This window comes from Rhinolophus sinicus, chromosome 12 (assembly GCF_057876585.1).
Source record: "Rhinolophus sinicus isolate RSI-liver-muscle chromosome 12, RSI-T2T, whole genome shotgun sequence".
Taxonomy (NCBI): Eukaryota; Metazoa; Chordata; class Mammalia; order Chiroptera; family Rhinolophidae; genus Rhinolophus; species Rhinolophus sinicus.
Window position 1 is genome coordinate 18,126,957 of NC_142512.1, and position 23,906 is coordinate 18,150,862.

Consider the following 23,906-nt stretch of genomic DNA (forward strand, 5'->3'; position numbering starts at 1 on the left):
CGGGTTTTATTTCTATAGCAATCCTTAAAAATGGATTTATTTCTATAGCAATCTCTTTGGAGGAATATGTAAAAACTTTCTTCCTTGATTACAATTTTTTCTGAACAGAAAATTGTTGGGTGCTTGACTTTATATGGAACCATGTGTTCTTTCTGTATACTTTCTTTTCAGTTGCTAAAACGATAGATCTATCTTAATAAACACTTGTCTATAGAGAATGGAGAATTAAGACATCTATGCTATCAATCATAATTCGTAAGGACTTATACAGAACCTACTAGATCCGTCCAGGAAACATTTAAAAATGAATATTTTGGATGATTCTTGAAAAAAACTAAGTATAAACATCTATTTTAGGTAGAAAGGGAAATTAAGTTTGACTTATCCAGTTTTTTGTTACGAATTGTTGCTTGCTATAAATAATGTCAGCAAAGGTTCACAAAAACAAATAAAAACCAAAACTCGGAAAAAACACAAACAACAACAAAAATAAAAATCCATTTACTACCACAATCTAACAATCTCTCCATTCATTTGAATTGCAAATCTTTATTTTTCCAGCAGACATTTTCAAAATGGAAACATTTGTTTCAATTGCTGCAGTAAAATTAGTGTTAGTTTAAACAATTCTACAAATGAGCTGACTGGAAGAAACACTCCAAAAATATTGCTATTGGGGAGAGGACAAAATTTTTTCTAAAAGTAGCTCCAGAGCAAAAATCTTTTTTTTTACAATTGAGCACACATGTTAAAACATTATTTTGAGAATTAAACCGTCCTCTGTTTATAGACAAACATACATTGTTGTGTGTGCATATTTGATACAAAGCAATTAGTAAATGGTGAGAAGGTAGCTTTCAGGCATACAAGTTATGTGTGTCAAAGTCCCATATGAAAGAGAACCATCACTCAACTGGTAAGAGACTTAACTCCAGGAGATTTTAGCTAATTAATTTGTGTACCTGCATTTCCCCAAAGCATGGACCTGTCAATGAGTTCAATGAGGGCAAGCTCAACTAAACCAGTCATTCTTCATCTCAGCATCATGACTTCTTCATACGTCACGAACATTGGGAGGCTAGAGAAACAAATGAAAAACTATGAAAAGAGGTGAAACTCTCAGACTGGACATAGAAGAAATATTTAGAAGCCGCACTTTGTAATCTGAAACCTTTTTTTAAAATTATTTATTTACTTTTTTCCATTACAGTTGACATTCAATATTATTTTATATTAGTTTCAGGTGTACAGCATAGTGGTTCGACATTTATATAATTTATTCAGTGATTCCCCCCTCGTTAGTCTAGTATCCACCTGGCACTATACATAGTTGTTGCAATATTATTGACTATATTCTTTATGCTATATTTTACATGCCTGTGACAATTTTGTAACAACCAATTTGTATTTCTTTTTTTTTTTTTTGTATGATTTTACTGGGCAAGGGGAACAAGACTTTATTGGGGAACAGTGTGTACTTCCAGGATTTTTTCCAAGTCAAGTTGTTGTGCTTTCAGTCGTAGTTGTGGAGGGCGCAGCTCAGCTCCAATTCCAGTTTCTGTTGTTAGTTGCAGGGGGTGCAGCCCACCATCCCTTGCCGGAGTCGAACCAGCAACCTTGTGGTTGAGAGGACGCACTCCAACCAACTGAGCCATCTGGGAGCTCAGTGGCAGCTCAGCTCAAGGTGCTGTGTTCAATCTTAGTGGCAGGGGGCAGAGCCCACCTTTCCTTACAGGTGTCGAGGAATTGAGCAGGTAACCTTGTGCTTGAGAGCCCTCTGGCTCTTGTGGGAATCCAACCTTCAGCCTTCGGCATTAGGAGCATGGAGCTCCAATCACCTGAGCCAGTGGGCAGGCCCCAATTTGTATTTCTTAAACCCTTCACCTTTTTCACCCAGATGGCCAACCCACCTCCCCTCTGGCAACCCTCAGTTTGTTCTCTGTATCTGTGAGTCTGTTTCTGTTTTGTTTGTTTATTTTGTTCTTTAGATTCCACATATAAGTGAAATTATATGGTATTTGTCTTTCTCAGTCTGACTTATTTCACTTAGCATAATACCCTCTAGGTCCTTGTATACATCTTCCATTGTACCACATCTTCTTTATCCAGTCTTCTATTGATCAGCACTTAGGTTGCTTCCATATCTTGGCTATTGTAAATAGTGCTGCATCTAACATAGGGATGCATATATCTTTTCAAATTAGTATTTTGGATTTATTCAGATAATTACCCAGAAGTGGAATTGCTGGGTCATAGGTAGTTTTATTTTTAATTTTTTGAGGAACTTCCAAACTGTTTTCCATAGTGGCTGCACCAATTTGCAATCCCACCAACAGTACATGGGCTACCTTTTTCTCCGCATCTTCGCCAACACTTGTTCTTTGTTGATATATTGATGGTAACCATTCTGAGAGGTGTGAGGTGATATCTCACTGTGGTTTTAATTTGCATTTCTCTGATGATTAGTGCCTGTAATCTGGAACCTTAAAAAAAATAGAAAAATAATTTTAAAGTGCTAACAAAGAAACAATATAAAAAGATTTATCACGTTCATTCTAGGTGTCACCACAGTAGACCAGGCACAGGGTAAAACAAACTTTCTTCCCTTTTATGTCTGTATACCTAGTAGAGTAAAAGATTAATTCTCACTTAGAGGATTTAAAGAAGGCTTTATGAAGGAAGTAATTTAAAGCAGACCTTTAAAAATGGCTAGAATTTTAATTAGTTGATTCAACAAATATTTATTGAGTGTCTTCTACGTACCAGACCCTGTGCTGTGTGCTGAGTATACACAATGAGCAAAACAAACAGAATCCCGGAGCGCATGTAGTTTATATTCTGGCAGAAGACACAGGGAAAGAAGGTGACAAAGCTATGAAGCAATAAACAGCACTGAGGTGGAGAAAAACAGGAGGGACTACCTTAGTGAGTGTGGTAAGAGAAGACATTTCTGAGGAGCGAGTGACATTTAAACTGAGGTTTGAGTAGCCAAGGGATTCCAGATTAAGGAAGAACAAGTGCAAAGTCCCCAAGGCAGGAAAATGCTTGCTGTGTTCCAGGAAATGAAAGAATGTCCAGGTGGATGGAGTGAAATGATGGTAAGGAAGGAGTCTTCTTGACTGCACTGGTCCAGGGGACACCACTTCTATTTTATTCCCTGAATAACTCAGCAGAGGAAAAAGCAGGCGACAAGATCAGAGAGCCAGGTAGGAATCAGATAATGCAGGACCTTGAGAATATAGTAGGGAGTTTGGGTTACATTTTTGTAGCTGTGTACAAAGGTAAGGACCAAGAAGAAAAAAAAGAAAACACATTTTGACCCTTGCCTTTTGCTCTTGAAGACTTTTAACAAATCATAATGCTATTATTATTTTATCTTTTTAATATGGACATTTTCAAATATATACAAAAGTAGACAGGATGATATAATGAAACCTCATAAACTCACGGCTAATCTTGTTTCATCTATACTCCCACTCATTCCCCCTCATTATTTTGAAGCACATGCTAGATATCACATTACTTCACTATTCATAGTTTAGGATGTATCTCTTTTTAAAAAAATCTTTTAAAAACGTAATCACAATACCATTATTAAACCTAAAAGAATAACAATAATTCCTTAAGAATATTTTGACACTACCCTTTGATCTTTGCCTCACCAAAGACAATGAGTGATCATAAGTTATGAGGAAACTGGACAAGCGTATAGTTAAGCAATCTTGGATAATAGAATTATCCTGAATTATTTGAGATCAGCCTGCAATTTTCTTATGGATAAATTTAAAAATTAATATAAGCAATGGGTCTTTTATCCAATTAAAATGAATATTACTAGTAGAAATGATTTGCACAGCATGTAAATGGCAATGGCTGAAACTTCACACAGTAAATGTTTTATCTGCCAAATTTGACCCAGGAAAATTGCTTGTAGTCAAAATCATGACCACAAAAGGATACTCACAGTGATAGAAACCATAGAAGAGAGGCAACAACAACAACAAAAAACCTGATAAATATGTCAAATTTGCTTTGTAAAATTATTAGAGGAAAGAACCAATTCCAAGGAAAATAATTCAATTAAAATAAAAATGAAAATAGAAAAAATGGAAGTGGTTTAACTCTGCTAATAAATACATTTCCCCTAAAAATTCAATGAAGTTAGTATAATTCTGATTAAAACACTTGGATTCACAAATGCTGAGTCAACACGTCCTTAAGGTCAATTCTATAAGGGGAAAAACTTCCTGGATCTAGGGCAGCCCTGTCCAATAGACATACAATATGAAACATGAATGTACTGTAATTTAAAATTTTGTAGTAGCCACATTTTAAAAAGGAAAAGTTGAAATTGATTTTATCTTTTTTTCCTACTCTTTGAAATCCAGTGTCCAGTTTACACGTACAGAATATCCAAATCCACACTAGCCACATTTCAAGTACTTAATAGCCCATGTGGCTAGTGCTATCAGACTGGGCAGTACAAATCGGGGGGGCGGGGGGGAAGGACAATGTAGGTAGAAAGAATGGTTTGAGCAAAGGTATGGAGTTATAAATGTGGAAGGCAAGTTCTGGGAATAAAAAATGGAACAAGAATAGCTGAAAAGGAATGTTTGTGTCTGAGGGGACGGGGACGGTTGATGGAGGGTTGCAGAGTGGGGAAGGGAAAAAAACAGAGTGTGCCAAAAAAATGTATACGTATTTTAAGAATGGAAAAAACTGCATTAAAATTGTAATACTCAATATATACCGATAACATAAGATGAATACAAGTCATGTGTATACACTTTTTTTGGCAGCCCCAGTATATAGGCTGTAAGATTGGGAAGAGAATCTGGACTAGAAGGTTCTGAATATCTTGAAGCTAGTCTGTTCTGTTTGCTATGGGGCTGCTTGCTTATATTGTCTTTGTGTAAGACCACAAACCAGTAACCTTCATCTTCCAAACAGAACTCTCCCTACTCTCTTCAACAGCACACTGTTTTCCCCAACCATATTGACTGTACAGAGAAAAGAAGATTGAATTTCAGGTCTCAAAATGATGGTCCGGAAAAACCACTAATGCTAAGTTATATCAAGACATACCCTAAATCGTGGTTTTCATACTTTTTTTCCCCAAAGCTTATTTTCCCAAACAAAATAATGTACAGAATTCCCATGTGTATAAAAACAAGCCAGCAAACAAAAACAGTTTCCCTGTTTGCAGTAAGGGTTTGGGAGCACAAACTGATACCCCCTCCACCAGTACACCAGCAGGAAGAAATTTCTATCGTCTCACTGTGCATCTTTGAGAGCATTTGCAACTCACATCAGATTCGTTAAAAAAAAAAATTAGTACAATAACTCTATACTAAGTAGAATATGACTGCATATCTAGAATTTATGATTTCCTCCTGGATTCCAGTATACAGTACTTAAACAAAATAATATTCTTTTCCCTAAAATCACTTTTGATACATGCATATTTAAAATTATGTCAAATTTAGTTCCAAATGTCTTCTTTGTAAAATTGGAGTTTATTTTAAATACATATGCATCTTCTAGGACTGCAAACAGGTTACTGTGAGCACTGACAGATGAGATGGAACATAACTTAGGGCAGAAGGCCCGTATGCCCCACAAACCACAGCCTGCTTATTTGTGAGATTTCCTTTTCCTTCTCATTAGATATTTGTTTCATGTATTGATGATTTATGCCATGACAAAAAATTGGGAAAATGCAGAAGTTATGAAAAAAAGGAAAATCACAAGTAATCCCATAATTCAGATATAACACAGTGAAAAAATTATACATATACTTTCAATTTTTTGCATATACGTAAGTAAATATTTTTGATAAAATCAGGATCTTAATTTAAATGCAATTTTGAATCTTAACACTTTTTACCCAAAGGTTAAAAAAAAAATCAACATTTTCCCATGTCATTAAATAGTCTTCAAAAGCATGATCTTTTAATGGTTAACAAATAGTCCATTGTATTTGTGTTTCTTACAGGGTGACTATTGGCATTTTGGATGGGACAATCCTTTTTTTAATTTTTTGAATTGAACTTTTTATTTTGAGATAATTGTAGACTGACATACAGTTGGTTGTAAGAAATAATAGATCCTTTCTACCCTGGTACCCTACCCCACAGGTAACATCTTGCAAAACTATAGTACAAGATCACAGCTATTGAGATTGATACAATTAACATACAGAACATTTCCATCAACAGGAGGCTCCCCCACCTTGCCCTTCTATAGCCAGTCACATCTACTTTCCTCCTACCCATCCCCTTCCTCATTTCTAGAACTTTGTCAGTTTAAGAATGTTATATAAATGGAGTAAGCCAGTCCTTTTGAGATTGGCTTTTTCCCCCCACTCAGCATAATTATATGGAGATTGATCTCGATTATGTGTATTCCATACTTTATTCCTTTTTATTGCTGAGCACTACTCTACAGTATGGATATACCACAGTTTAATGATTCACCTGTTAAAGGGCATCTGGTTGTTTCCAGTTTGGTACAATTATGAATTAATCTGCTATGAACATTTGTGTACATGTTTTTGTGTGAACCTAAGTTTTCATTTCTCCGGTATAAACGCCCAGGAGTACAACTGCTGGATCACATGGCAGTTGCATGTTTGGAGATATATATATACTGTGTTTCCCCTAAAATAAGACCTAACAGGACAATTAGCTCTAATGCGTCTTTTGGAGCAAAAATTAATAGAAGACCCGGTATTATATTATATTATATTATATTATATTATATTATATTATATTATATTATATATGATATAAGACCTGGTCTTATATTATAGTAAAATAACACCAGGTCTCATATTAATTTTTGCTCCAAAAGACACATTAGAGCTGATTGTCCGGGTAGGTCTTATTTTCGGGGAAACAAGATATATATATATATATATATATATATATATATATATATATATATATATACACACACACATACACACATCATATATATGTATATGATATATATGGTATATATATGATATACATATATACACGTTTATGCTATATACACACACATATATGCTATATATATGTATATGTAAATATACATATATATAGCATATATGTACATATACATATATTTTCATATACATATATATGTATGTGTATATATATAGTGTGTATACATATGTATGTATGTATGTATGTATGTATGTATATATATATATATATATATATATATATATATATATATGCTGCAAGACTGTTCCAGAGTGGCTCTACTATTTTACATTCCTACTAGCAATGTATGAGCAATCCAGTTTCTCCAAATCCTTGCCAGAATTTGGTGTTGTCACTAGTTTTGGTAATAGCCATTTTTATAAGTTTGTAGTGATATCTCACTATGGTTTTAATTTGCAATTACCTAATGGCTGATGATGTTGAACATCTTTTCATGTGATTATTTGCCATCTGTGTATCCTCTTCAGTAAAATGGTTCCTCATGTCTTTTGCCTACTTTCTAATTGGTTTGTTTGTTTTTTTACTATTGAGTTTTAAGACTTCTTTATATATTCTAGACACGAATCCTTTGTTGGATATGTGGTTTGCAAATATTTTCTCACAGTCTGTAGCTTGTCTTTTCATGCTTTTAACAGGGTCTTTCACAGAGCAAAAATTTTTAATTTTGATGAAGTCCAATTTATCAATTTTCTCGTTTTTAAAATGTGTACTTGGTGTCAAGCCTAAGACCTTTGCTTACCCCTAGATCCCAAAGATTTTCTGTTTTTTTTCTGAAATTACTATTGTTTTACACTTAATCCTGTGATACACTTCAAGTTAATTTTTGTATAAGGTGTAAGGCTTAGGTTGAGATTTTTTTTTTAAACTGTGGATGTCCAATTGTTCCAGCACCATTTACTGAAAAGGCTATTTTTCTTTCTAAATTGTTTTTTACACCTTTGTCAAAAGTCAATTGGGCATAATTATGTGGGTCTATTTCTGGGTTTTTTATTCTGTCCCATTGATGCCAATCCATCGATACTACGCAGACTTGATGACTATAGCTATATGATGAAACTTAACGTTGACAAGAGGGATTCCTCCTACTTCATCTATATTTTCAAGATTGTTTTAGTTCTTCTAGTTCTTTTGCCTTTCCATATAAATTGTCGAAAAATCTTGTCAACATCGACAAAAAACAGTTAAAGGGATTTTAATAGTAATTGTATTAAGCCTGTACATCAATTTAGAGAGAATTAACATCTTTTCTGTGTTGATTCTTCCAATTAATGAACATCACATGTCTCTCCTTTTCTTTAGGTATTTTCTCCTTCAGCAATTTGTAGATTTCAGTATGTAAGGTTCTGAACACATTTTGTTAGATTTAGACCTAAGTATTTCATGTTTTTTGAGTGATTAAGAATGCACTGTATTTTTAATTTAGTGACTACGTGTTCATTGCTAGTATATGGAAAAACAATAGTGGTTTTTTTTTGTTATGTTTATCACTTATCTTGCAATTTTGCTAAAGTCACACTGATTAGTTCCAGGAGGGTTTTTTTTTTTTTTTTTAAGATTCCTTGGGATTTTCTATAGACAACCATATCATCTGAACCAGGGAGATTTTTATGTTTTCCTTTATGATCTATATGCCTTTTACTTCTTTTTCTTGCCTATTGCACTTCCAGCACTATGTTGACTAAGAGTGATAAGAGCAGATATCCTTGACTTGTTCCCAATTTTTGGAAGAAAGCATTTTCAGACTTTCCATGTTTGCTATAGGCTTTTTGCAGATGTTCTTTATCAAGTTGAAAAAATTCTCCTCTATTCCTATTTTTGTGACAGCTTTTATCGTGAAATGGTATTGGATTTTGTAAAATGATTTTTCTGCAGCAATTATTATGATTATGTGAGTTTTCTTCTAAAACCTGCTAATAAAGATTACATTGATTGATTTTCACATGTTGAAACAGCCTTGTATCCCTGGAATAAATTCCACTTTTAATGCTGTATAATTGTTTTTATATGTTGCTGAATTCTATTTACTACTATTTTGTTGAAGATTTTTGTGTATGTATTCATGAAGGATATTGGTCTATAGTTTTCTTTTTTTGTACTGTCTTTTCTGGTTTTAGTATCAGGATAATACTAGTTTCATAAAATGAATTTGCAAGTGTTTCCTTCTCTTCTATTTACTGGAAGAGACTATGTAGAATTGGTGTTAAGTTTCTTTTTAAATATTTGATTTCCAACTGGGCCTGGAAATACACTTTTGTAAGTTTTCAAACTTCCAATTAGGAATGGAAAAGGGGATATAATTTCTGACCCTGCAGACATCAAAAAGATTATAAGGGAATATTATGAAAGACTCTACACACAAATTTGACAGCTTATATGAACATGAACCAGTTCCTTGAAAACTACTACAAACTACTCCAATATGAAACAGGTAATCCAAATAGCCCTATAACTATTAAGGGTATTGAATTAATAATTTAAAAACTCCCAATTCAAAATAGGTTTGTAAACTATTTTGAGTTGATTTTTGTATATAGTAAGGGTCCAACTTAATCTTGCAGTTTTCCCAGAACCATTTATTGAAAAGATCGTCCTTTCCTCATTGAATGATCTTGGCAACCACATTGAAAATCAATTGACCATATATGCAAAGGTTTATTTCTGGGCTCTCTCTTCTGTTCTATTGGTCTCTATGTCTGCCCTTATGTCTGTATCTCAAGATTTTGATTACCGTGGCTTTGTAGTAATTTTTGAAATTTAGAACTGCAAATCTTCCTTTTTTGGCTACTTGGGGTTCCTTAAGATTCCACATGAATTTTAGGATGAGTCTTTCTATTTCTTAAAAAAAAAAAAAAAGCCATTAAACTTTTGATAAGGATTGTATTGAATTTGTACTGAATTTTAATATTGTCAATGTTAAAACTTAACAATGTTAAATCTTCTAATCCATGAACACAAGATGTCTCTTCACTTACTTAGGTCCTCTTTAATTTCTTACAGCAACGTTTTGTGATTTTCAGTAATACAAATCTTTCACCTCCCTGGTTAAACTGATTCCTAAGTATTTTATGCTTTTTGATGGTATTATAAATGGAATTGTTTTCTTAATTTTCTTTTTGGATTGCTCACTGTTAGTGTATAGAAATGCAACTGGTTTTTGTGTGTTGACTTTTTATCCTGTAACTTTGCTGAGTTTAACTTTAACAGGGGTGTGTGTGTGTCTGTGTGTGTGTGTCTGTGTGTGTATGTAAAATCCTTAGGGTTTTCTACATACTGTGTTTCCCCGAAAATAGGACCTAGCCGGACAATCAGCTCTAATGTGTCTTTTGGAGCAAAGATTAATAAGACCCAGTCTGATATATTATATTATATTATGTTATATTATAAAGATCCAGTATAATATAATGTAATATAATATAATTAATATGTATAATTATATATTAATTATATATTAATTATATATATTAATTATATATATTATATTAAATATATATATAATTATATTATATTATACAATATAAGACCAGGTCTTATATTGAATTTTGCTCCAAAAGACACATTAGAGCTGATTGTCCGGCTAGGTCTTATTTTTGGGGAAACACGGTATAAGATCATGTCATCTACAAACAGAGATACTTTTACTTCTTCCTTTCTACTTTGGATTCCTCCTCCTTCTCCTCCCATTTCTAGTCTAATTGCTCTGTCTAGGACTTTGGATACTGCGTTGAAATACATGTGGTGAAAGCAGGCAACCTTGTCTTGTTCCTGGTCTTAAGGGAAAAGTGTTCAGTGTTTTACCATTGTGTATATAAGTTGTGGGTTTTTCATACATGGCCTTTATCATGTTGAGGAAGTTTTCTTCCATTTATAATTTATTGAGTGTTTTTATCATGAAAGGATATTGAATTTTGTCAAATGCTTTTTCTACATCAATTGAGATGATCATGTAGTTTTTTTCCTTTCATTCTAAAAATTGCTGTATTACATTACTGATTTTTATTCATTGAACCATCCTTGCCTTCCAGGAATAAATCCCAGTAGGTCATGGTGTGTAATCTTTTTAATATGATTCTGAATTTGATTTGCTAGTATCTTGTTGAGGATGTCTGCACCAATATTCATAAGGGATACTGGTCTGCAGTTTGTTATTTATTGTAGTGTCTGTCTTGCTTTGTCATCAGGGTAATGCTAGCCACAAATAATGAGTTTGGAAGTATTTCTTATGTTTGTTCACAACATTCAAGGTCTGTAGTTGTACTTAGAAATAATAGGGAAAAGTACATCTACTCCCTCTTTCCAGAAATGGAAGTTGGGACAGTACTGTTTTATGAAGGATGTGTCACATCCCTGGTCCCTGGGCACTAATGCCAGCAGCATTCCTCAGTCGTAGCCAAAAATGCTCTGGGTTGGAATTATAATTTTTCTTTTAATGAGCATTCAGGTTATTTCTAATATTTCATTATTATATAGAACATGATGAAATTTTTTAATCATAAATCTTTGCATCATTGACCTAGTTATTTCCTTAAGATAGGAAATATTTTATTCTAAACCAAAGATTAGCATTAGGATTATTAGGCCAAAAGGTAAGCAGGTTTTTCTTAAGGCTTTTAACGTACAAGTCACTTTTTAGAAAGGTAGTGTCGGTGGCTTCACTCGTTCTTACAAACACTGAGTATTATTTTTTTCTAAAAAAAAATTTCTCTTTTATTCATTACAGAATAATCAGGAAACAAACAAACAAAGACAAGCAACATGAAAATAAATCTTCCCACACAGAGGTAGTTACTTTTTCCATTTTGGTATCTATCTTCCCATAATTTTTAAATTGTAGTTATATAGTTACATTTGCATATATTGCTTACTTTTATAAAAACTCAATCATACTACATATGCTGTTTTATAATCTGCTTTTTCAATTCACAATATATCATAACTACTTTTCTTTGTCAATAAACTTCTACATCATTTTTTAAAACAAGAAACATTATTATAATATCTTATAGTTTCTGTGAATCAGGAATTTAAAAGCAGTTTGGCTGGGCAGTTCTGGCTTGGGGTCTCCCATAAGGCTGCAGACAAGATATCAGACAAGATGTCACCTGGGACTGTATATTTTTAATAATTATTACATTAATACTCTTCTGGTTGCAAGGGACAAATATAAATGAAAGCAGCTGAGGCAAAAAGAGGAATGTATTGGCTCATATACCAACCATAGAAAGTGTAGGAGTGAAGGACTGGAAACAGAGATGTGAATTTTTCCAGGATACGCTCTTTCAGCCTCTTGTCAGTGCTTCTTCCTATGTGTCCAATCCATTCTCTCGGATTGACTTCTTTCAAATGTTTGGAGAAATCACACCCATTGCAGTTGAAAACATTCTACTACAGGGTTGTACCTTAATATATGGATATTCATAATATATTAAGAACGTCTACAAATCAGTAATAAAAAGACAATGCAATTTGTACATTTCTTTATACTTGAAAATTAAAAAAAGGATAACATAGAAATGGTCAATTCCTTGAAGGTGAAAATTTTTTCATGAAGCTATCTGTACATTAGCAATTTTTTGAATAATTCTTTGATAATGTTTTCAGTTTCTGTTGTGATCGTTGGTGTTTTAGGTTTTCATCTTATCCTTGAGTCATTTTGAAGAATGATTTTTCTTCATCAAGATTTTCAAACTTTTTTGGCATAGAATCATACGAGGTAGGACAATTATGTTTGCGAACTCATCCAAGAAAAAGTGCTACACACCTCATTGCTGAATATCACTACAGTCACCTTCGAAGTACTCTCCTTGAGAAGCTATGCACTGGTGCCAGTGCTTAGTCCACCCTTCAAAGCAATGTTGGAACTCTTTTTCTGGAATGGCCATCAGAGCTGTCGTCACATTACCCTTGATGTCTTGAATGTCATCAAAATGTCTTCCTTTCAATATTTGCTTTATCTTTGGGTAAAGAAGTCATTGAGGGCCAGATCAGGTGAGGAGGGAGGGTGTTCCAATACAGTTATTTGTTTACTGGCTAAAAACTCCCTCACAGACAGTGCTGTGTGAGCTGGTGCATTGTTGTCATGCGAGAGCCATGAATTGTTGGCGAAAAGTGCAGGTCGTCTAACTTTTTTATGCAGTTTTTTCAGCACTTCTAAATAGTAAACTTGGTTAACTGTTTGTCCAGGTGGTACAAATTCATAATGAATAATCCTTCTGATATCAAAAAAGTTTAGCAACATCGTTGCAATAAGTTTGCTAACTTAATCATCAGACCTCATATAAAGTAGATTCATTTAAAATAACTTGGCTGGATTTTGACTGGGGATGCATCATATATATATATATATATATATATATATATATATATATTATATATGTATATTATATGTATGTAATATATATATGTTTTATATAGAGATATAATTGAAATCTTAACTTTAGTCTTCCAATATATAAAAATGGCATATCTTTCTATTTATTTATGTCTTCTTTAATTTCTCTCAATAGTTTTCAGTTAGAAGATACTGTATTTAAATAAATCTTTCATTAGATTTATTCCTCCAGATGATTTTTTATGCTATTATAAATGCTATTTTTATTTGCTTTGCAATTGCTTATTGGTAGTATATAAAAACCAACTGATTTGTGTATATTGGCCTTGTGTGTTATGACCTAGCTAAATTCACTTATTAGTTCTAGTAGGGCTGTTTGGGGTAGATTCCATAGAGTTTGCTACATGCACAATCATGTCATCTGCAAACAACCATAGTTTTACTTCTGTTCTAATCATTTATGCTTTTATTCCCCTTGCTTTATTATAATGGCTAGGAATTCAAGTACAATGTTGAGTAGAAGAGGTAAGAACAGACATTCTTGCTTTGTTTGCTTCCATTCTTAGGGGAAAATGGTTCACCGTTAAGTACAATGTCAGCTGAGTTTGTTTTAGATGCTCTATATCAGATTGAAGAAGTTCGTTTCCATTTCTAACTTGATAAGGTTTATTTTAACCGTAAATGATTTTGAATTTGTTAATGCTTTTTTTTTTCATCTACTGAGATGATTATATGATCTTTCTCCTTTATTCTGTTAATATGGTGAATTACACTGATTAGTTTTTTTTTGTTTGTTTTTTTAAGATTTTATTGGGGAAGGGGAACGGGACTCCACCGGGGAACAGTTTGTGCCTCCAGGCCTCTTCTTCCAAGTCAAGTTGTTGTCCCCTCAATCCCAGCCGTGGTGGGTGCCGTTCAGCCTCAAGCTGTTGTCCTTTCAGTCCTAGCTGTGTGCAGCTCAGCTCCAGGTCCAGTTGACATTGCTAGTTGCAGGGGGCGCAGCCCACCATCCCTTGCGGGACTCGAGGTGTTGAACCAGCAACCTTGTGGTTGAGAGCCCACTGGCCCATGTGAGAATCAAACCAGCAGCCCTCGGAGTCAGGAGCACAGAGCTCCAACCTCCTGAGCCACCGGGCTGGCCCCCCACGTTGATTAGTTTTTGAATGTTAAACCAAACTTACTTTCCTGGTATAACTTCCACATGGTACTCTAAATCTTTTTGTTTTGTTTGAACTTTGTACCATGCGCATATATACTTATTAAAAATTAATTACTTAAAAAATTGAAATGTGTATACCTGGGCATTTATCCTAAGAAAAAACTGAACAAATGCACAAATATGTATCTGTACAAGAATGTTCATTGTTGCATTTTTTAAATAATAATAAAATGTTGTAAACAACCCAAATATCCACCATTAAGGAAGATTAATTTATATTCAGACATTTGAATAGGAATTAGCCGTTAAAACTTATAACTTAGATCCATGTATGAGAATAAAAAAATGATTAAGATAGCTTATCATATTTAAAAAGCAACTAACAAAACATATGTGTAGAGTGACCCATTTTTAAACACACACACACACACACACACACACACACACACACACACACATTGAGAAAGATATCTGAAAGGATGAAGTAGATCAATAGATATATTGACATGGAGAAATCGCCAAGACATACAATTAAGAGAAAAAAATCAAGTTGCAGAACAATACATATAGTATAATCCATTTATGGTAAAACAAAAACAAAAAATATATTGTATACATACTTATAGTTTTGTGTTCGGGGTTGTTTGTTGGCAAGCAACAAACTCTGACTGCAAATGCAAGGAATCAGGTGTCAGAAAGAACAGGAATCACAGAGCCCTAAGGAGCTGGGGAGAAGCAACCGATGGTAGGCTCTTTATGGTACTGCTGTTAGAATATACACACTCCAGTAGGTTTTTTCATTTTCCAACTCAATATTCAAATTACAGGGAAAGAGATTTTGATTGTCTTAGCTTGGGCCATGCATGTGCCCACCCTTTGATGACAACCCAAGAGACAGATTGTCTCTAATATGGAAGGTAAAATTCGGGGACTATTTGTGCAGGCGAAAACAAGAGATGATCTCCTTGGTACAAAAATACACAATTTTCTTTGGGGAATGCACAGCTTTTCAGATAGATTATGATGAAATGGTACCTACCCCCTGGATTGCGCAATTTGGCTGCTATTTACTTTTGAAACTCTATGTCATCTGAATTTTGTTACAAGGAGGGTATATTCTTGTGCTCTCCATGTTGACCGAGGCCAGAGCTGCCTGTGGCTCCAGTCTATGACGAATGCCAATATTAGAAAATGAGCCTCATGCAGGAAAAATGTCGGAGACAGGAAATAAAGAGAATAAAGAACCAAAAGCCAATATTAACTGCAAAATATTCAAGACATTACTATTAAAGTCAGGAACAAGACAAGGATGTCAGCCATTACTACTCTTAGTTAGAACTAGTCTTAACATTCTAAGTTAATGTCATAGGGCTTGAGAACATCCATTTATCTATTAATATAGTCTCACCAACAATGAAATATAAATTCTTTCAACTTTTGTCCATTTGGTAAATGAAACAAAACCCAGAAGTCATCATTTGTAGATTATATGATCATTTACATGGAAAAACCAAGAAAATTAACTAAATTAAGTTTTGACTGAAGAGCCAGGGGTATGTAAAGGAAAGCACTCTCATATTTAAGGGAAGTATAAATAGTACTATGGAGGGCAATTTCTCAGTACTAATCAAAAACACTAAAAATATACATCTCTTGCTTTTTTTTTTTTTTTGTCTGTCCTCAGCCGTCAGGTAATTCAAGATGGGCTCTTACAAGTATATCTAGGAGCTATGGAGGAAGAAGCAGTCTGATGTAATGCGCGTTCTTCTCAGGGTGCGCTGCTGGCAGTACAGCCAGCTCTACGTTCCACAGGGCCCCCAGCCCCACCTGGCTCGATAAAGCACGATGTATGATGTCATATATCGGATTTGTGTGAACCGTGGTGGCCGCAAACACCCAGTGCCTAAGGGTGCGACCTACAGCAAGCCTGTCCATCACGGTGTTAACCAACTAAAGTTTGCTCGAAGCCTTCAGTCTGTTGCTGAAGGCACCACTGTGGGGCTCTGAGAGTCCTGGATTCTTACTGGGTTGGTGAAGATTCCACTAACAAATCCTTTGAAGTTATCCTCATTGATCCGTTCCATAAAGCTATCACACGGAATCCTGACACCCAAAGGATCACCAAACCAGTCCCCAGGCACAGGGAGATGCGAGGACTGACATCCGCAGGCCACAAGAGCCGTGGCCTTGGAAAGGGCCACAAATTCCACCATACTATTGGTGGTCTCCCCGTGCGGCTTGGAGAAGTCGCAATACTCTCCAGCTCCACTGTTACCGCTAATACGAGTAATATTTGTAAAATAAACAATTTAGGACAGTCAAAATATATCTATATATCTATATCATCTTTTATGACCCAGCAACCAAAACCCAGGATAGTTTTTCCTATGAAAGTAAGGAAAGGTACAAAGATTTGGCTACAGTAATTGTTACTGGAACATGGTTTATAGCTATGAAAAATTTAGAACAATCTAAATGTCTAACAACAAGGGACTAGTTAAATGATGTTTCATTCATATAGAAGTGATATTGTAGATTAAAATTTGTTGGTAAATTATTATTTTCATATTATAGGGCTCAATTTAAAAGATCACAAAATATTATGTACAATATGATAGCAATAAAAATGTATATAAATAGTCCTAAATTGTCCATCAAATTTATTTTGGTCAAATTTAGTCTGCTCTAAAGGTAAATTCTTTTTGAAACCCAAACCAAAACACCAATGCAAATGTAAGTTTAGCACCTGACATCCCAGCTAAGCTACCAGGAGCAGATGCAAATATAAAACTCAGAGATAATCCTGACATAAGAAGAAATGCCTGTTCTGGGACCTTAAAATGAGGCTTCTTAATGAAATTAACAGCTGTTTGAATAAACTCTCTCTGTTTACAAAGAGCATAAGCTCTGCCAGCATATCTCAGGATTGTTTTAAGGGCCCTGAAGGACCTTGGGAACACGTTGCTCCTGCCATTTAGATGCTTATCCACTGTTGGAAGAATGCAAACAAGATGCTTTCAGCTAAACATTGTAGTGCCCCTAGCAAAAAGAAGGGTCAGTGCTTGCTCTGTGACAATTCCGTTTTCTCAAACCATGAATCAGCCCCATTGTCCCACCAGCCTCTACGCATCATTGATTCTGCTCATCACAGCAAACGGCAAAGGCAGGAACATGGCAGAGAGACGGAGCCTCTGGGTGAGGGAGAGAACACGAGGCCGTTATAGTATTTAATCCTGTTGTAAAGACAGAGTCAGGGTTTCCGCCGGGCTGCTTCAGAAATGGTTGGAAATGTGTCAGAAGGCTAATTTCACCGAGAGTATCTAATTAACAAAATAATACTTGGCAGTTGATCAGCACTTTTTTTTTTTATTCAAAGATAAAGGAGTCTCCAAATGTGACTGTATAAAATTTTTCTGGGCACCGTGCCATGTCAGACTTATCCTTTCTTCCTCCACTGGCTTCCCTTTCACCCCAGTTTCTTTTATCGATTCTCCTCCCTGCTCCTTCCCGATTGGAAACAAATGATAGTTGAACCTGGATAATTCTCTCCCTTGTTTTCATTGTACCAGCAGATGTTCACTCAGCTGTCCTAAACCTTTCATGCAATTTATTTTATAAAGAATAAAAGGGGAGAAATTTTGTCTCCCAGTTATAGTACCCATTGCCCAAAAAGTCATCTCTCTTTTTAAATCCCCTTAAGGCAGCTCAAGGCCATGTCTTTCTACTCCATGATAACTTAATTTACTTGTATTGTATTTGTTAGAACTCTTGGGTTGTAAGTAACAGAAATCTATTCGAGCTAGCTTAAGAAAAAAAAAAAGGGGGGACAATTTTTAAAGGATAGGTACTTTCACAGCACCAAAGGTCAGGTACACAGCAAGGCCACTGAAAACATCTGGAACCAAGAACAGTGAAGCAGGCTTCTTGAGTCCCAACTTCTCCCTTCCTGCTTCTCTGCTTTTTTTTTCCTCCTCCAATTCACTTGACAGGCAGAATATGACCACTATATAACTTCCAATTCACATGTTAAAATTCCAGTCAACTGCAGACTGATTATCTGTTTCAGTTCAATCCTAAATTCCCCAAATAAATAATCTAATCATCAACCTGGGCAACTTTTCCACCTCCGCTGCAAACAGCCACCGCCAAGAAGGCAGTCGGGGGGTAGCAAAATGGCTCTCAAGAGCCCATTCCAATGATGTGGTATGTGGGTGTGCTTCCCAGAAAAAGTGGGGTGCTTAGTGGACTGAAGAAATGACCAAAAACATAAACCAAATCAGTTTTTACTTCTTAAAGCTCAGGAATATTCTAAAGAAGAGATTTCGAATACATTTTTATAGAATGAAGTTTGCATGACCATGGTCAGTTCACATAGCAGAGTGGAGACATATGACCACTTCTCATGGTTAGTCCAAATGACCATCCTCTTTGATCCCAGTTGCACCAAATCTCTTAGCCTTTCCAGTTTTCAAGGACCAATAAGCTCAAAATTAAGTCGTGAGTATTGACTTTTGTTTCCAGTGCTCCTGAGTACTGGACAGATTTATGGGAGTAGCTTGGATCTTGGAAAAGGCAGTTCAGTGTTCAATGAAGGTCAATAATCTATTGAAAATAGCACCAAAAGCTTTGGCTAATCGCTAGCTTTTCTGGGTTTCTTCATTTGTAAACCAGGAGGAATAAGATTTTTACTCCTACCTCACAGGGTTGATTGTGGGTCAAATGAGATTATATAATCAAAAATACTTTGTAAACTATAAAGAACAGTACAAGTGTATCACCTGTATATCCCACAACTCACCAGACTTTGGTACAAAATGAGGAAAAGAGTTATTTTATACAATATAATGGCAGTTAAGAACAGGTTTGTTTCAACAAATGGTGCTGGAATGATTGGACATCAATATGCAAAAAAAAAAAAAAAGGAACCATGATCTGTACCTTGTACTGTATATGAAAATGAACTTGAAATGAATTACAGATCTAAATGTAAACATAAAACTATAAACCTTCCAGAATAAAATAAAGGAGAAAAGATTTGTGACTTAAGGTTAGTCAAAATTTCATGGATAAGACACAAAAAGCATGAACCTTAAAAGAAAAAATTGACAAATTAGGCTCATTAAAATGAAAGCTTCTGCTCTTGAAGATACACTAAGAAAATGAAATGAGAGGACATAACTGAAAGAAAATATTTGCGAAACACACATCTGATCAAAGATTTATATTCAGAATATATAAAAAAACTCTCACATTCAATAGTATGAAAACAACCCAATGTAAAAATGGGCAAAAGATTTGAACAGACACTTCACCAGGTAAGAGGAAAAGATGGTAAGCATATGGAAAAAAGTTCAACATCAGTATCCATTAAGGATGTGAAAAATTAAAACTGTAATGAAATACCACACCATATACCTATTAGAATGGCTAAAATAAAAATAAACAAATTGACAATGCCAAAAATTATAGAGGATACAGAACAACTGAAACTTGCATACATGATGGGGGGAATGCAAAAATGGTACAGCTGCTTTGGAAAACAGGCAGTTTAAAATGATTAAACATACATTTATCATATGACCTAGAAATCCCACACCTAGGTATTTTACCCAGAGAAATAAAAATAATATGTTTGCACAAAGACCTGTATGCAAATGCCTATAGAAGAAACAAACCAAATGTCCATCAACTGGTACATGGATAAATACATATGGTACAGCCATATAATGGAATAATATTCAGCTATAAAAAGGAGCAAATTATTGATCCACTGACATGGATGAATCGCAAATATATTGTGCTGAATGAGAGAAGCCAAGCTCCAATGATTCCATTTGTAGGACATTCTGGAAAAGTCAAAACTATAGGGACAGAAATCAGATTAGAGTTACCAGAGGCTAAGGGTTAGGGTTTGGAATGGACTACAAAGGAACACACAAGGACTTTTTGGGGTGATGGAACTGTTCCGTATCTTAATTGTGGTGGTAAGTTACGTGGCTACATGTGTTTGACAAGTCAGAACTGTGCCCCTAAAAAGTGAATTTTATCCAGGTCATGGACTTGTCTACTGTGTTCACCTGGTGCCTGGAACAGTGCTGGGTACTTAGCAAGGGCCTGATGAATATTTATTGAATGAATGAATGAATGAATTAATAAACAAATGAATATTTTTTTAAAAAAGTGAATTTTACTGTATGTATATTATTCCTTAATAAACCTGACTTTTCGAAAAAGGACAGTGTCTCAGGTGCTCAAAAAGTTAAACATAGAATTTTTTTTTAATCACTTTCTTTATAATTTTTTTTATTTTTATTTTTTTTGGGGGGGAGGGGAAATAGGACTTTGTTGGGGAACAGTGTGTACTTCCAGGACTTTTTTTTTCCCCCAAGTCAAGTTGTTGTCCTTTCAGTCTTAGTTGTGGAGGGCGCAGCTCAGCTCCAGGTCCAGTTGCAGTTGTTAGTTGCAGGGGGCGCAGCCCACCATCCCTTGCGGGACTCGAGGAGTTGAGCTGGCAACCTTGTGGTTGAGAGCCCACTGGCCCATGTGGGAATCAAACTGGCAGCCTTCGGAGTTAGGAGCATGGAGCTCTAACCGCCTGAGCCACCGGGCCAGCGCCTAAACATAGAATTTGCATATAATCCAGCAAATCCACCCCTAGATATACACTAAAAAAAAAGTGAAAACAGGGACTCAAACACATATAGCAGCACTATTCACAATAGCCAAAAGGTGGAAACAACCCAAATGTCCATCAAAAGATGAATACATACCCAAAATGTGGTGTATACATGCAATGGAACATTATTCAACCTAAAAAAAGAATGAATTTCTGATGCACGCTACAGCATGGACGAACCTTGAAAATAAGCCACACACAAAAGAAATGTTGTATTATATAAAATATCATGAAAAATCTACTGTGCTCATTTGATAGATGAAAAATGAGATTCTGTTTTAATTTGCATTCTTTATTAGGGAGGTTGAACATTTCCCCCTCTAGGTGTGTATTTGTAATCACTTTTTTGCTTGTTTATTTGGTAATGTTCTTGGTACATTTTTCTATGGCTGTATCCATCTTTTCCTTCTCAATCAGTAAGCGATATTAACTGTTTGTCTATTGCATATATTTTCCCCAGCTTGCCATTTGTATTTTAAGTTTGTGGTGGGATTTGACATTAAGAAGGTTTTTGTTGTTGTTGTTTGTTTGTTTTTTTCAGTCAGAACTATTTTCTTTTCCTTCCTGTTTTCTACCCTTAGAGTCCTATTTAGAAAGTCTTTCTGCTCCCCAAGATTATAATAATATTCATTTATTTTCTTTCTGGAACATTTATAGCTTCATTTTGTACATTACTTGCCAAGTGGTAAGGGGTAGAAATAATAATAGCTAACATTTATGGGGCACATTTTGTGTGATAGGTACCACGTTCTTAGTTTTTAACACCCATGATCTCTTTTAGTCCACACCATCATAGGAGGTAGTCACTTTTATTACCTTGTTTATAAATATGGGAGAAATAAGGCTTGGGAGGTTAAGTATCTTGCCTGCATTTACAGTTAGTCAGTGGCAAAACTGGCATTCAGATGCAAAGTCTATTTACTCTCAGAGCTCTTAATTATTGTTGTATATATTTTCTAACTTCCTCCAAAAATCATTCATCAACTTTTCAAATATCATTTGTTGTAAAATCCAGCCTTTCCCTCACTGATCAAAAATGCCACTCTTATCATCTAGTAGCTTTTGTTAAGTTCTTGGGTCTATTTCTGCCCTTTCTTGTCTGTTCTATCGATTCTTCTGTCTATTCTTGTGCCAGTAACATACTGTTCTACTGACTGCTACATTATTTATACATTCTATTATCTGGTAGGCCAAGTCATCCCTAGATGCTCTTCGTTTTTGAAGTTTTCTGAATTTTTCTTCATTATTTATTCTTCCAGAAAAACTTTAGAACTACGTTGCAAAGTCCCCAGGAAATTCCATTGAGATTTTTGCTGAAGGAATATATTGGGGCCTGGGGATGCCTTGCATGCTGAGAACTGAGTTCATCAGATTCCCCAGTTCATAGCACACATGTTCTGTGGAAGGCTCTTCACTTATTTTAACCCTTCCCTTATCTCAGTCTACGTTCTCGTTCCCCTCCCACAGAAACACCCACTGTTAGGTGTTTGAAATGTGCCCTTGCATATGTACGTATTCTCATGAAATATATACTGCTGTTTCCTGCATGTTTTAAATTTACATAAATAGTACTGGTCTAAGGATCTTTTTCTGTTTTTTGTTTTGTTTTTTATTCAACACTGTTTTTAGGACCTACTTATGCTGCTGCATGTACATCTAGCTCATAGGTCCTATTGCTGAGGAGCGTCATACAAAATGCTCCCAAATATTCCACTAGTGATGGATACCTCGGATGCACCCAGCTCCTCATTTCCACAACAGACATCCTTGTACATGATCCCTTATGGACCTGAGAACCCTCTGGAGCACATATTCCAGGTTGGAATCACTGGTTGTTAGGTCTTTCTATCTTTGATGAGCTGAATTCTGCCACATTTCTTTCCAGAAGTCTGTACCAGTTTGTACTCCCATAATAATGCAAAGGCATTTTCATTTCTTTAATTCCCACCATCACTTATGCTTGTGAGTCATTTGCATTTCCTCTTCTGTGAATTACCCACTGATAGTCTTTGTCCATTTTACTAGTGGGTTTCCTGTTTTGTGTGTGTGTGTGTGTGTGGGTGTTCTTTTATATTTCACATATAGGTAGGTATTTAACTCCTCTGGAGTGCAGATTAGTGTATAGTAGGTGATAGGAATCATATTTTATTTGTCTACATTCCTGAGACAGTTTTCCTGACATCATCTACTGAATAATTCCTCCTCTCCATGTTGACTTGTAGTGTCATCTTCATCTTATATCAAATTCCCATAGATGTATGAGTCTATTTTTGAGCTCTCTATTCTGTTCCTCTGGTTTATGTATCTATTCCAGTAGCATCACCATTCTTGTTTTACGACTATGGCTTCATGTTATATCATAAAATATGATTGAGCTAGTCCTCTCCTGTTGCTCTTTGTTTGCAAAATGAATTCAGTTATTCTAACAAGAATACGTTTGTTCAATTTCCTTAAAAATATCATGATGGCATTGCTTTGAATTTATAGATAAATTAAGGGGGAATTGACTTTTTAAAGTAGTGTGAGTGCATACACTTTAAAATAAAATAGAACAATAAGGGTATAATAACGTTCAGCAATCCCTTGCTCTACCCCTCTCCAACCCCAAGCCCTAGAAGCCACCACTTGCACCCTCTCCGCACTTTCTCCTGGTATTTCTCTCCGTATCTCTAAGCAAGATATTTACACTGTCATTTTTTGTATTCCTATTTTTGATATTCTCTATAGATTCCTTATGATAGAATAGGAGTTTGT

At 35.1% G+C, this 23,906-nt stretch overlaps 1 long non-coding RNA gene and 1 pseudogene across 2 annotated transcripts in view; one reads left to right on the forward strand and one right to left on the reverse strand.

The window, feature by feature from the left end:
- Positions 1-485: 485 nt before the first annotated feature.
- LOC141569016 (uncharacterized) overlaps positions 486-23,906 on the reverse strand; it is a 62,667-nt gene continuing 39,246 nt past the window's right edge. The window contains exons 3-4 of one of the 2 annotated variants that reach the window (XR_012492412.2): positions 2,349-2,483; positions 486-1,078 (exon numbers count right to left, since the gene is read on the reverse strand). This is a non-coding gene — a long non-coding RNA (uncharacterized LOC141569016). Of the gene's footprint in view, positions 2,484-23,906 lie in introns of both variants that reach the window. The other variant, XR_012492411.2, reaches the window with a different exon arrangement.
- On the forward strand, positions 13,440-19,363 carry LOC148756482 (large ribosomal subunit protein eL15 pseudogene; annotated as a pseudogene).